The sequence below is a fragment of the Benincasa hispida genome, chromosome 3, assembly GCF_027475165.1.
Source record: "Benincasa hispida cultivar pf3 chromosome 3, pf3_genome.v1.1, whole genome shotgun sequence".
In the NCBI taxonomy this organism is placed as follows: Eukaryota; Viridiplantae; Streptophyta; class Magnoliopsida; order Cucurbitales; family Cucurbitaceae; genus Benincasa; species Benincasa hispida.
The window spans coordinates 51,540,168-51,552,409 of NC_143480.1; the positions used below are offsets into that span (position 1 = coordinate 51,540,168).

The following is a 12,242-nucleotide window of genomic DNA, read 5'->3' on the forward strand; positions in this document are numbered from 1 at the left end:
TTATGAAAAAACCAAGCATAAATTTCTAAAACATAAAATAAGAACAAAATCATTATCAAATAGGCTAAAAAAAAGATTTCATTTTAAAAAATTCATTTATAATATCGAAAACTTCATATAATTTTAAAAGCTAAAAATTGAATTGGTTACCAAACATATTCATTTATTTGCCAAAAATTGAAAACAAAAACTCAATTGAAGTCTCTAAAATGGTTATCAAACATAACATTAACCATAAACATTGTATTAACTTTCTTATGTTGTACATTTTTATGACTCAACATCTTGTTTATGTGATATAGTTTTTTTTTTTTTTTTGAGATAAATTGGTTCGTTATAGTTTATTGAATAAATAAAACGTTTTTTCTATGTATTTGTAGTCAAAACATGAAGTTATTAAAATTGGAAACGTAGAACATTACCATCTAAATTTGTACCTTATAACCACAAATCAACCAATATATAAGTAGATCAAAGAAGAGAACACAATACACAAATAAAACACATTCTTCAATAATATTCTTTTTTCTTTTCCTTTCTTTGTCTATAATTTTTTTCATATCAACCATGTCGATCAACCTAGAAAATGGATTCCAATCTGAAACTTTGTCCTCAACTATACCAATACCAACTCTAGCCACTCGCTCAATGCTCAAGCCTCCCACCCCCAATGGCATTTATAAACCTCACTCAAAAGCTCAAACCATTAATACTAACAATGAACCTCAAATGGCTGAGCCTACCGTCATCCCGTCAACGTTGGGCCACTATCTAGCCCGTCGCCTCGTTCAAATTGGTGTCTCCGATATCTTTTCGGTCCCAGGGGACTCCAATCTCGTGCTTCTCGATTACTTTGTGGCAGAAATAGGGTTGAACCTCGTAGGATGTTGCAGCGAACTCAATGCTGGCTATGCAGCCGATGGCTATGCTAGGCATCGCGGCATTGGAGCTTGTGTTGTGACCTTCACCGTTGGTGGGCTTAGCCTAATCAATTCCATTGCTGGTGCTTACTCTGAGGATCTTCCTGTTGTTTGTATCGTTGGTGGACCGAACTCGAATGAATATGGAAGTAATAAGAAGATTCTCCATCATACGATTGGGTTGCCAGATTTCACTCAAGAACTCCAATGTTTTAAAAATGTCACTTGTTATCAGGTAGTATTATTGAGTTGAAAAGTTATATATATATATATATATATATATATATATATATATATATATTAATTGAGGTCGACCCAATGTTGACTACGGGTGTGAAATTTGAAATTTTGCATGCCTCTAATGATTACTAGTTATATAAGATGCTTTTAGTATTGTTCTCATGGTACACTTATGTTACTAGAAATTTTTTGGATAAAATTTTGATGGAACTATTATTTTTATGTGTTTTGTTTTGTTTGTGTGGTGTGTAGGCAGTTATCAATAATTTGGAAGATGCACAATGGGAGATAGATTGTGCAATTTCCAAGTGTTTGGAAGAGAGCAAGCCAGTTTATATCAGCATTGCTTGCAATTTGGTGGCAATTCCCCATCCTTCTTTCTCTGCGCAACAACTCATTCCAATCTCCTACTCTGCAAAGTAATTTCTTTTCTCAAACGCTTTCACCATTTAGCTAACATATATACATATCAATTCCAGCTTAATTCAATACATTAAATACAGATAGCCATTTCAAAGGTTGATGATTTGATTCATTACTTTTTCGTTATTGGACTAAAATAAATATATATATCATCAGATGAATCGGATTCTAATTAATTTGAAAGTTTTCAATAAAAAAATTAAGTTTATTAAAAGTTTAAAATTAATATCTTACCGCACCCATCAAAATAGGGGACTAAAATTTAAGTTTCTCTTTGAGATATTTAAGAAGAAAAACATTTAAATATTACTAATAATTCCACAGGCAAAGTAATCAAATGGCATTAGAGATGGCAGTGGAGAAGGCAGCTCGACTTCTAAATAGCGCGGTTAAACCCGTCCTAGTAGGAGGAAAAAAGTTACGACCTGCCAAAGCACAAGCCGTATTCGTAGAGCTAGCCAATGCTTGTGAGTACGCGGTTGCTGTTACACCATCAGCAAAAGGAATGTTCCCTGAACAGCACCCTCATTTCATTGGAACTTATTGGGGAGTTCTCAGCACCGCCTTCTGCGGCGAGACGGTGGAAATTGCCGACGCCTCAATCTTTGTCGGAGCTATGTTTGATGAATTGGAAACCGTCGGCTTCTCGCTTTCATACAAGAAGAACAATGCCATTATCATAGAAACCGATCACGTTGTGTTTCCAAATGGGCCGAGTTTTGGGCCGATTTTAATGAAGGACTTTCTTTGGGCCCTTGCTAAGCGACTCAAGCCCAATGCAAAGGCTTATGAGAATTATCGTCGGATTTATATTCCAGAGTCAAGCCCTGCCAAGTCAGAGCCGGGCGAAGCTTTACGAGTCAACGTTCTTTTCAAACATATTCAGAAAAATGTTGTCAAGTAACATGGTTGTAATTTCTGAAGCGGGTGATTCCTGGTTTCACTGTCAAAAACTTGAATTACCACGATCATGCGGGTAAAATTCTTACAAAATTTTTAACTCAAATGGGTTTAAATTATTATGAGTATAATTTTAGAATAACGTTTGGAGAAATGTATATAGGTATGAGATGCAATTGGTATATGCATCTATTGGATGGTCTTTAGGTGCTACTCTTGGATATGCACAAGCTTCATTAGATGATCGTGTGGTTCTTTGCATTGGTGATGGAAGCTTTCAAGTTAGTTTTCATTTTAATGAATTCTAATTCTATTTTTGTCATTGAATTTTTTTTTTATCCAAAATTGTTTTTGTTAGAAATAGATTGAACGATATTGTGGTAATTTGGCAGATGGCTCCACAAGATTTGTCAACAATGTTAAGATTAGGTCAAAGGAACATAATATTTTTGATAAATAATGGTGGATACACAATTGAAGTTGAGATTCATGATGGCCCTTACAATGTCATCAAGAATTGGGACTACACTGCTCTTGTTGATGCAATGCATAATCACAATGGCAATTGTTGGACGGCCAAGGTAAATTCTCAAATAACTTTTTTTTTTTCATTTTGATTGAACAACCATATGTGGACGGTTAAAAAATGACAACTATTATTATAGTTGACGTTATTTTCATTACTTGAGATTTTGATAAGTTTTGACTTTCAACATAAAGGTTCAAACAGAGGAAGAATTAGTGAAAGCAATTGAAATTGCAAAGGGAGACCGAAAGGACTGTTTGTGCTTTATAGAGGCTATCGTTCATAAAGATGATACAAGTAAAGAGTTACTTGAATTTGGGAACAAACTTGCTGCTATCAATAGTCGTCCTCCAAAATCTTTATAGAAGAGAATAGATCAATTCGATCAACTTTTAATTCCTAATAATGTTTTTTTTTATTTTAAATTTTTTCATGGATAGATTATGCATTTGTTCATGTCTACCTCGATAATCTTCAAATTCAAATGCTTCACCATTTTATTCAGGGAAAAGTAGAGAGTTATTGTTTTATTTATAAGTTATATTTTGTTAATGAATAAGGTTTGAGAAGATTATTATTAGGTATATAGTGGTATTAAAGTTGGCCTTTATTGTTAGTTTTTCTTCTTTTTTTTTTTTTTTTCTTTTCTAGAATTGGTTTATTGTAAGTGACCCTCTTTTTAGCAAATAAAAATAAAAACGGTGTAAAAAACATATTAAATAATAAGTCAAGTGATTTATAGTAACTCTCTTCCTTTAAATGAAATATTTAAAATCTAGTAAAAAAAAACAGTTACACAATAAAGCAACTCTTTTAAAAAATACATTAAATTATTATTCTTTTTTATTATCTTACAAAAAAGATGATATAAATACTAATCATATCCAAATGGTAATAGACATATCATCTCAGTTAAAAATAATTTTACAGAAAAGTCTTAGTAAATAGGAATATGGAACTTCTAAACTTACTTTTCTAAATTCAAAAACTAAGAAAGTAATTTTCCTAAAATTATGCAACCTAATAAAAATTTGCATGTAACAAATGTATTTTTGAAAAGAAAAATGAATTGTTTATAATTATTTTATATATATATATAAGTGGTATAAGATAATGAAATATGAAAGTGGTAAATAAATCAAGCAAAGGAAAATGGGCCTGAATTTATTGCAAGGATTTGGTTGACAATTTCAAATACTTCCAAAAAAACAATTACTCCTAAAGAGAAAATTAAGAACCTAAACATTTTTCTACTAAATATAAATTAGATTTTTGTTTAAAACGGTAATATATATATATATATATATATATATATATATGTATGTATGTATGTATGTATGTATAGGATAAAATAATTTACAATATCTAAAAGATAACAATACAATATTTAAGCAAAGAAAATACAAATATTCCATCCCTCCATCTTGGAATATAGGATGTAGAAAATGGTTTGGCGGTGTGAGTTTAAATGGTAAAATAATAATAATAAAAAGAGCGTAATCTTGACTCTATTTCTAAAATTTCACGTGATCAAAGTTATATTTCAAAGGGCATTATAATTATTTTAGCTATCCACTCCAAATTCTCCAAAAACAGTTACTTTCAAATAACAAATTAGGATTGCATTTTCAGAAAATAGTCTGTTCTTTAACATGTTGCATGTATACAAGTTAAAGGGTTAAAACATGGGCTACTTGTAAAAAAGGCCAAATATAAGTTACAATAATTAGGCTTGTAGTCCACACAGGTGTTATTTGTAAATATAGCACAAACGAAACTCAACTCACATATAAATTATGTAAAGTGCCGCAAATGCTCTAAGTACTAATATATTTTTTATATACTTGATACATTACTAATATACATTTGATATACTTGAAAATGATGCATTTGGTTGATATATTTGATATATTTGTCAATCATGCACTCACTTATATTGTTGATAAACTTAATACATTTGAGTGATATACATAATATACTTGATAATGATGCACTTGATTGATATACTACTGATCAATTTGTCAATCATGTCATGTATTTGTTTATATTATTGATAAACTTGATAATGGTGCACTCTTTTATACCACCGATACACTTGACTGATATGTTGTTGATAAACTTGATAATGATGCACTTCTTTATGTTGCTGATGCACTTGACTGATATATTATTTATAAACTAGATAATGATGCAATCGTTTATATTGTTGATACACTTGATTAATATACTATTGATAAACTTGATAATGATTTATTTGTTTATCCTGATGAAACACTTAACCAATAAACTATTGATGTACTTGATAATAATACACTTGATAGATTTTTTAAAAAATTCATTAAAATTCTTCTTCGCACGCAAGAGACATCTCTCTTTCACCAATAGAGCTACTATCCATACCATCTATCACCGACCACCACTCCACCTCACCCAATGCTTACCTTCAGCGACCGCCACAACCTCGCCAAATGTTCTATCTAAAGGGATTGAAATTCCCCGTAGCAAAGCAATTGGACGCATCAATCTCTAAATTTCGTTTTACATAACGTACAACATAATTCATAGTGACAGAAATGCTGGAAAAATATAAACCTAAGCATGCTTTATACAGTATTAAAATAGAGAGGAAGAGATTAAGAAAACACTTATCTACGAAGACCAATTCTTCAGGTTCCTTTCCAAATCAAGTCATCTTCTCTCGATCTCATGAACTCAGCATCCACAAACTCAACGAACAAGAATGGACACTACCAAGGGGTCTTTCCCATTATTCTCAAGGACGAGAACTATGCAGAGGCGTGGGTTTGCACTCAATCTTGGCGTGAAGGAAGAAGAAAAGAATTTAAATTTTTCTTTCTTCTCTGTAAAAATTCACAGAGAGAAGAAAAACAAGAGAGAGACACACAGAGAGAACTTTCTCTCTCTTCATTTGTTACATGAGAGAGGGAGAGATTAATGAGTGGGGGAGTTATAACTCCTTCCCCTTTATTTTTAATAAATTCAAATTAAAAATTTTAGATTTAATTTATATATATATATATATATATATATATATAAAAGCGACTTTAATATATATTTAGACTATATGTTATATCACATATAACATATAACCTATAATTAATATTACATCACATATAACATAAACTATAGCTTATTATTCTCTCAAATAACCTAAGGTATTAATATAATACAAATGCACATTAATTTCAACCTATAGTTTTTATATGAATCAAATTTATATAAATAATAATTGAATCATATTCAAATTATAACACCTCTCATTAAAATATATAAATTTGGGGAAAATTATTTCAAATGGTAAAATTATTAAAAATATTTACAAAATATAGTAAAATTTTAAAATTATCAATGATAGATGTTGATAGACATTGATAGACTTCTATCAGTGATATTGATAGACACTGATAGAAGTCTATTAGTGTCAATCAGCGTCTATCATTGATAATTCTAAAATTTTGCTATATCTTGTAAATATTTTAGTTGATATCACTGATAGAAGTCTATCAATGTCAATCAGCGTCTATCATTGATAATTCTAAAATTTTGCTATATCTTGTAAATATTTTAGTTTATTTTTCTATATTTAAAAGTAACCCTAAATTTGGTATGGATCATATTCATATTAATTTTAACATATAATTCCTATATGAATCATATTCATATCATTAATAGTTAAATCATATCCAAATATTTATTTCTCTTATAAAACTATATATAAATTTAATATGAATTATATTCATATTAAATTATAACCTATAGTTTTTTTACATGAATCATATTCATATATTTCTCTCATAAAATTATATAAATTTAATATGAATCATATTTACAATAAATTTTAACATATAGTTTTTATATGAATCATATTGATATAATTAATATTTGAATTATATTCAAATATTTATTTCTCTCATAAAAAAATGTATCAGCATACATTATATTATATGATGTATCGATATACATTATTTAACTATATCTTATACAATTAATTATCTTTAATTAATTTGAACAATTCAAATCACACCAAAATTAATTTCATTCCTATCAGTCCTCATTGAGCTAATGAAGGGACCTTATGGAGTTATAGATTGAAGCTCTAATGGTACGAGATTAATTTATTAAACTTTTTTAATCAAATTAATCAACATTCAATAACTGTCGGTCACTCCACTAAAAACCGTCAGCTAAACTCTTCGCACTATAGTTTTATTTATGTGTCCATTGTGTATAACCAATTAACAGTGCATTGATCCTTTACAAACTTCTTGTAATTACAGATATTACCGTTTTACTCCTATAATTACATCTAACTCTTTAAGTTCCACCAATCCCTCTAATAAATAATTAGTCATAGTCTAACTACGACTGAACCCCTCTCGGACTAGGAGAGGGTGAGACGCCTCATTATTCAAGCCTCAGAATCAGCTCTTAAGGGAGAAATTTATCTTCTTACCTAATTATAAGGAATGAGTGAATTCCTTCTTGTGTAGTTATGTTCCCAAGTCCATAATTAGACGAATTTGCAAAATGGTAGGCTTATTGAGTTGATGAATCTGGTCACTCTCACTCATACAAATCAAAGGATCGCCCTCATAGGTAGAAGTTTACAACACACTCAGAATTAAGGTCAAGTCACCTGTGGTTATCCTAGTGAAATGTAAGTCTCTTCTAGCAATCCCGTTATAAAAAGAGACTTAACATTTCGTGGTCCGGCCTTTATACAAACTCTTTTGTATAAGATATCCCCCTCCCTTCCACATATCTCCACAATAATGATCAAGATCAGATGATATGTAGTATTTTAAAACAATTGTAACAACTACAAAGCGGGTCATATTAGTAGTGTTACCAGGATAAGGCAGCCAATCTTATCCATATACTACAGACCATTTAGGTTATCACTTAAACATTATCCACTTGTATATCTCCACATACTGTTTAAGTTACATGAGATAACCTTGGATCTTAGGTCAATGGATTATTGCACAAGTAATATAAAATCAATCAACCATTGATTCAACTAACATAAAACTACGAGGCTTTAGGGTATACACCCCAACACTGTTGCTTATATCCATTTTTCTCTCTCTATTTGTTTCACTCTCCATTTTTTTTCTCTTGCTCTATCTTTCTCTCTCTCTCTATCAATTCTTTGGGGTAAATATTGAATAAAAATAATCAGAAATCCATATTTGAAGTTTTTTTCATGTTTGCAAAATATCAAACATGGATGTGACACACCTACTAAATAGCATATTCAAATTACCATCCATTGCAAATATCCTTAAAATACCTTTCCTTTAATTTCTTTTATAACATTGGAGGTTTGAGTTCTTGCTCTCACAAACACAATACCCTATTCGTACCAAATGAAAATTTTAATCACACTTTTTTCTACTAAAATTTATGTTCCCAAAATATTAAAGCAATAGTTAATGACCAACCTTCGACAACCTCTACCAACAAATTTCTTTAGAGTAGTTTGACATTAATAAAAATATATTTTAGTATATAACAAACCAAATAAATCTATGTATAAATATACTTTTAAAAAAGAGTTGTCAAACACTTGTATGTTTTTATTTTAAAGAGTTTTTATCAAAAGTGTTTAAATAAAAATGAATTTTTTTTAACACTACAAGAAATTTGAGCTTTGATGTCTGTTGGAAAAACTGAAAACGGATGTACAATGTCAGTTGCTTTAAGAAAAAAAACGAATCTTTAATACCGGTTTTAAACTGACATTGTAGGCATACCTATAATGTCGGTTAAAACCGACATTGTAGATGCCCCTCTTTTGAATCCCAAACAATGTTTTGATCTTCATTTTTTGTTTTCCTCCCTCCCTATTTTCATTTCCCTCTCAAATTTTGTTTCCCTTCTTCCCTAATTATCAATTAGAAATCAAAAATAGAAAAGATATATATATATATATATAGTAAAAAAAACGAAAGAATTAAATCCTTTTCCCCTTCTGCACGCGCACAACCCCAATCTTCTTCTTCTCCATTCAACCCTTCAGTGGTTGCACGGTTTAGTCCATCCAACCAATTGTTCGTCGAGTCATGTCTTGTCATCGTTTGCACCTTGACCAACGCCCACGCCGCCTTCCTCAACTACACGTTCCCCGGCCAAGTCCCTTGCTCCAATCACCTCATTGTCTACCGCCTAGCGTCACCGGTGAGCCTTTTGTCTCCCCTATCGAACTCTCTCTAACCCACGCAGTAATAGATCAGTGCTTTGAACATGCGTATATTATATACTTCATTTATTCCCTTTTCTTTGATCATTTTATCCTTACATAAATTGGGCTGCATATTCTAAATTATTTCTGCAAAAAGGGTATCCAAATCAATGGGTGGCACATTCAATCCCCAAAATTTGGTAGACAAGCTAGTCAGCAACTCACGGGCGAGCATTGAAAGTACCGTGTACAAAATAAATTATAAATTTCAAAGACGATCCTCTTTGAAGTTTATAATTTGTTTTGTTCATGTTATTTTATTATTATTATTCTCTTCTTTGGGTTAAATTACTTTTCTTTTTCCTTATTAGTTATATCATGGATGTTGCTTTTATTCTCTTGTTTTATTGCAATCTTTTCTCTTAGATTTTGTTCAAATGAATTTGATTGTTTATGGTTTCAATTGACCTATTTGTGTTTATAAATCTTTTTTGTTTAGGTTTATTCATTTTGCCAAACTAATTGAGTTGCTATTAGTTTTTTCATTTAACTCAAGTGAAGTATTTATGAGTTTCATGACTTTGTTGAGTTTATTTCCTTTCATAAGTGTTTAGAGTTTCATTAACTTTTAACTCTCTTATTCAGCTAATGAAAACTGTAACGACCCGAATTCAAGAGGGGTATATGAATGAACTAGTATCATATCCGAATGAAAGAGATCCAGAGGACATGAAAGTATGGTTAAGAAAGACTTAAAAGAATTGAAATTACAACTTATACCAACAAGATATATCTTGCTTTTCAGTGGCTCAATCATAGAAACTCCAAACACGTTGGTTTGTGGGGACAACTTTCACTTCTAAAAAGCCTTCTTGACGTTATAAAAACACTCTCCAACACAGCAAAGTTTCTTAAAAGTAAGTTCTTACTCTTTTTTGATACACCAATAAAAGTTGTTTGTATCTTAACAAAATGTTAATTTTGTTATGTAACCCTTATGAGCTTTGGTAATTTGTTGATTATTCATTCTTGACTAATTTTTTATTCTCAAGTCTTGTGGTGTTTTAATCATTGTTTTCAATTCAAATTGCTTAGGCCAAGAAATTGAATTAAAACTAATGTTTTGTTTGGGTCACTAGCTTTTTTATTACTCTTTACCGAGGGTAATATTATCTTATGTTTTTAACTTTGTTCAAATTGTTATTTTATCTACTTTGTAGGTAGGAAAATAGTCCCTAGGTTCCAAAAATTGACATCACAGAGACTTGAAAAGCATAATTGAATACTCCTCATTTATTTTCAGCTTATTTTTAGTCATTTTTACCATTTTATAATTTATTTATTTTGAATTCTATTCTTGTATGCAACTTAGTATGTATACTCTACTTATTCAATGTAGAATATATATGTATACTTCATGATTGATACATAGGGTTTGTTGTCTAAACCATATAGAGTTGATTTGGATGAAAAATATATTTTATCTTGGTTTTGGAGTGAAGATTTTATTTTGTGCATGTACATAGATAAAAGAAAAATATTATTGATTTGCATATGCGTAAGCAAAAAAAAGTATATATGTATTTTGAATTTTTCAATAACAAAAGCATGGTATTAATTTAATAACAAATAATTAACGATAAAAAGTAGGTAAAATCGATATTAAAGATGATGTCTAATGTCAGTTGAAAATTAACGTTGAAGATAGTATTCAATATCGATTAAAAACTAACATTGAAAATAATTGACATTGAAATCTTGGTCATCTATAAAGTCAATTTTAAACTAGTATTAAAGACAAGCGACATTGAAGACATTTTATAACACGATCTTTGATGTTGATTTTTAACCGACATTGTACCTACAATGTCAGTTTTAAACGGACATTAAAGTCCAATTTTGTAGTAGTACAATATCATGTTTTTTAAGTCGTTCTAAACTAACTCTTGATATCTCAGATTTGAGTTTTGATAGACATTTTACTAAAATTGCAAGGTTACAAAGTAGAGAATTGAGAGTATATCTCAATTGACATATAGTACATGTGTTAGCACTAAGTTTAGTTGAGCACAAGGATCCAAGAATTTTACAAGATTTAAGTAGTTTGAGGATGTTGTTCTATCAAAAATAGTCGTTGTATCCTACTAAAACGATTGTTATAGTCTAATTTCAGTCTATACAGAGCGAATAACTATCTTTAGAATAACACTTTTGAAAAACATGTCTCGACTACAATGTTATTTCCTCCCCATTTCATATCAATTTTAATTTATAAGTGTAATGACCGGAACCTTACATATTATGGTCCAACCGCTACGACATGCATGCTTAGACTTTTCTATTATGAGATGAGTTTTGGTAAAAATCTCAAAAAAACATATCTAAGATTTTATTGATTAGGTAGAAAACTATATAAAAAGTTTATTTTACAAAACACCAAGATCCATAAAACACTAGTGTAGTGATACAAAAATGCATATGCCTATAATAGTGAGTTTGATGATTGGCCATTTGAGCGACGTCCAGTTCTGCCACCTACGCTGTGTCCTTACCTACAAAGTCTGTAAAAATAGTATGAGTATATAATATACCCAGTAAGTAGTTCTTACATAGGGTAGTGACCAAATGCACAATCACATGCAACATGTTCTGAAAACATATGATTTGGACCGAAAACATATAATAACATGTGGTGGTCGGTTATGCTTCTAACGTAAATTTCTCCGCCCTAATAGGAAGATGAGGACTTAGGCAGAAACTAACCCATCTGATGATTAACGGGTCGTGCAGTAAGTAGGGCCAGAGTCGCATCCAACATCAACCATTAACATAAACATAAGATTGGACTAGAGGGATGCAACCATACATACCCTGTTAGTCCCTAGCATAAAATTGACATAGAATTGGGTCTAGAGGGGTGCAACCATACATACCCTACTAGCCCTAGAAGCAAAATCTTTATCTAATTAAAATTTAATCTTATGAACAAACATAATGCATGAGGTCCCTTGTCGATAAACATATTTTA

At 30.5% G+C, this 12,242-nt stretch overlaps 1 pseudogene; it reads left to right on the forward strand.

The window, feature by feature from the left end:
* Window positions 1-567: 567 nt before the first annotated feature.
* Window positions 568-3,374, forward strand: LOC120073591 (pyruvate decarboxylase 1-like; annotated as a pseudogene).
* Window positions 3,375-12,242: the final 8,868 nt, after the last annotated feature.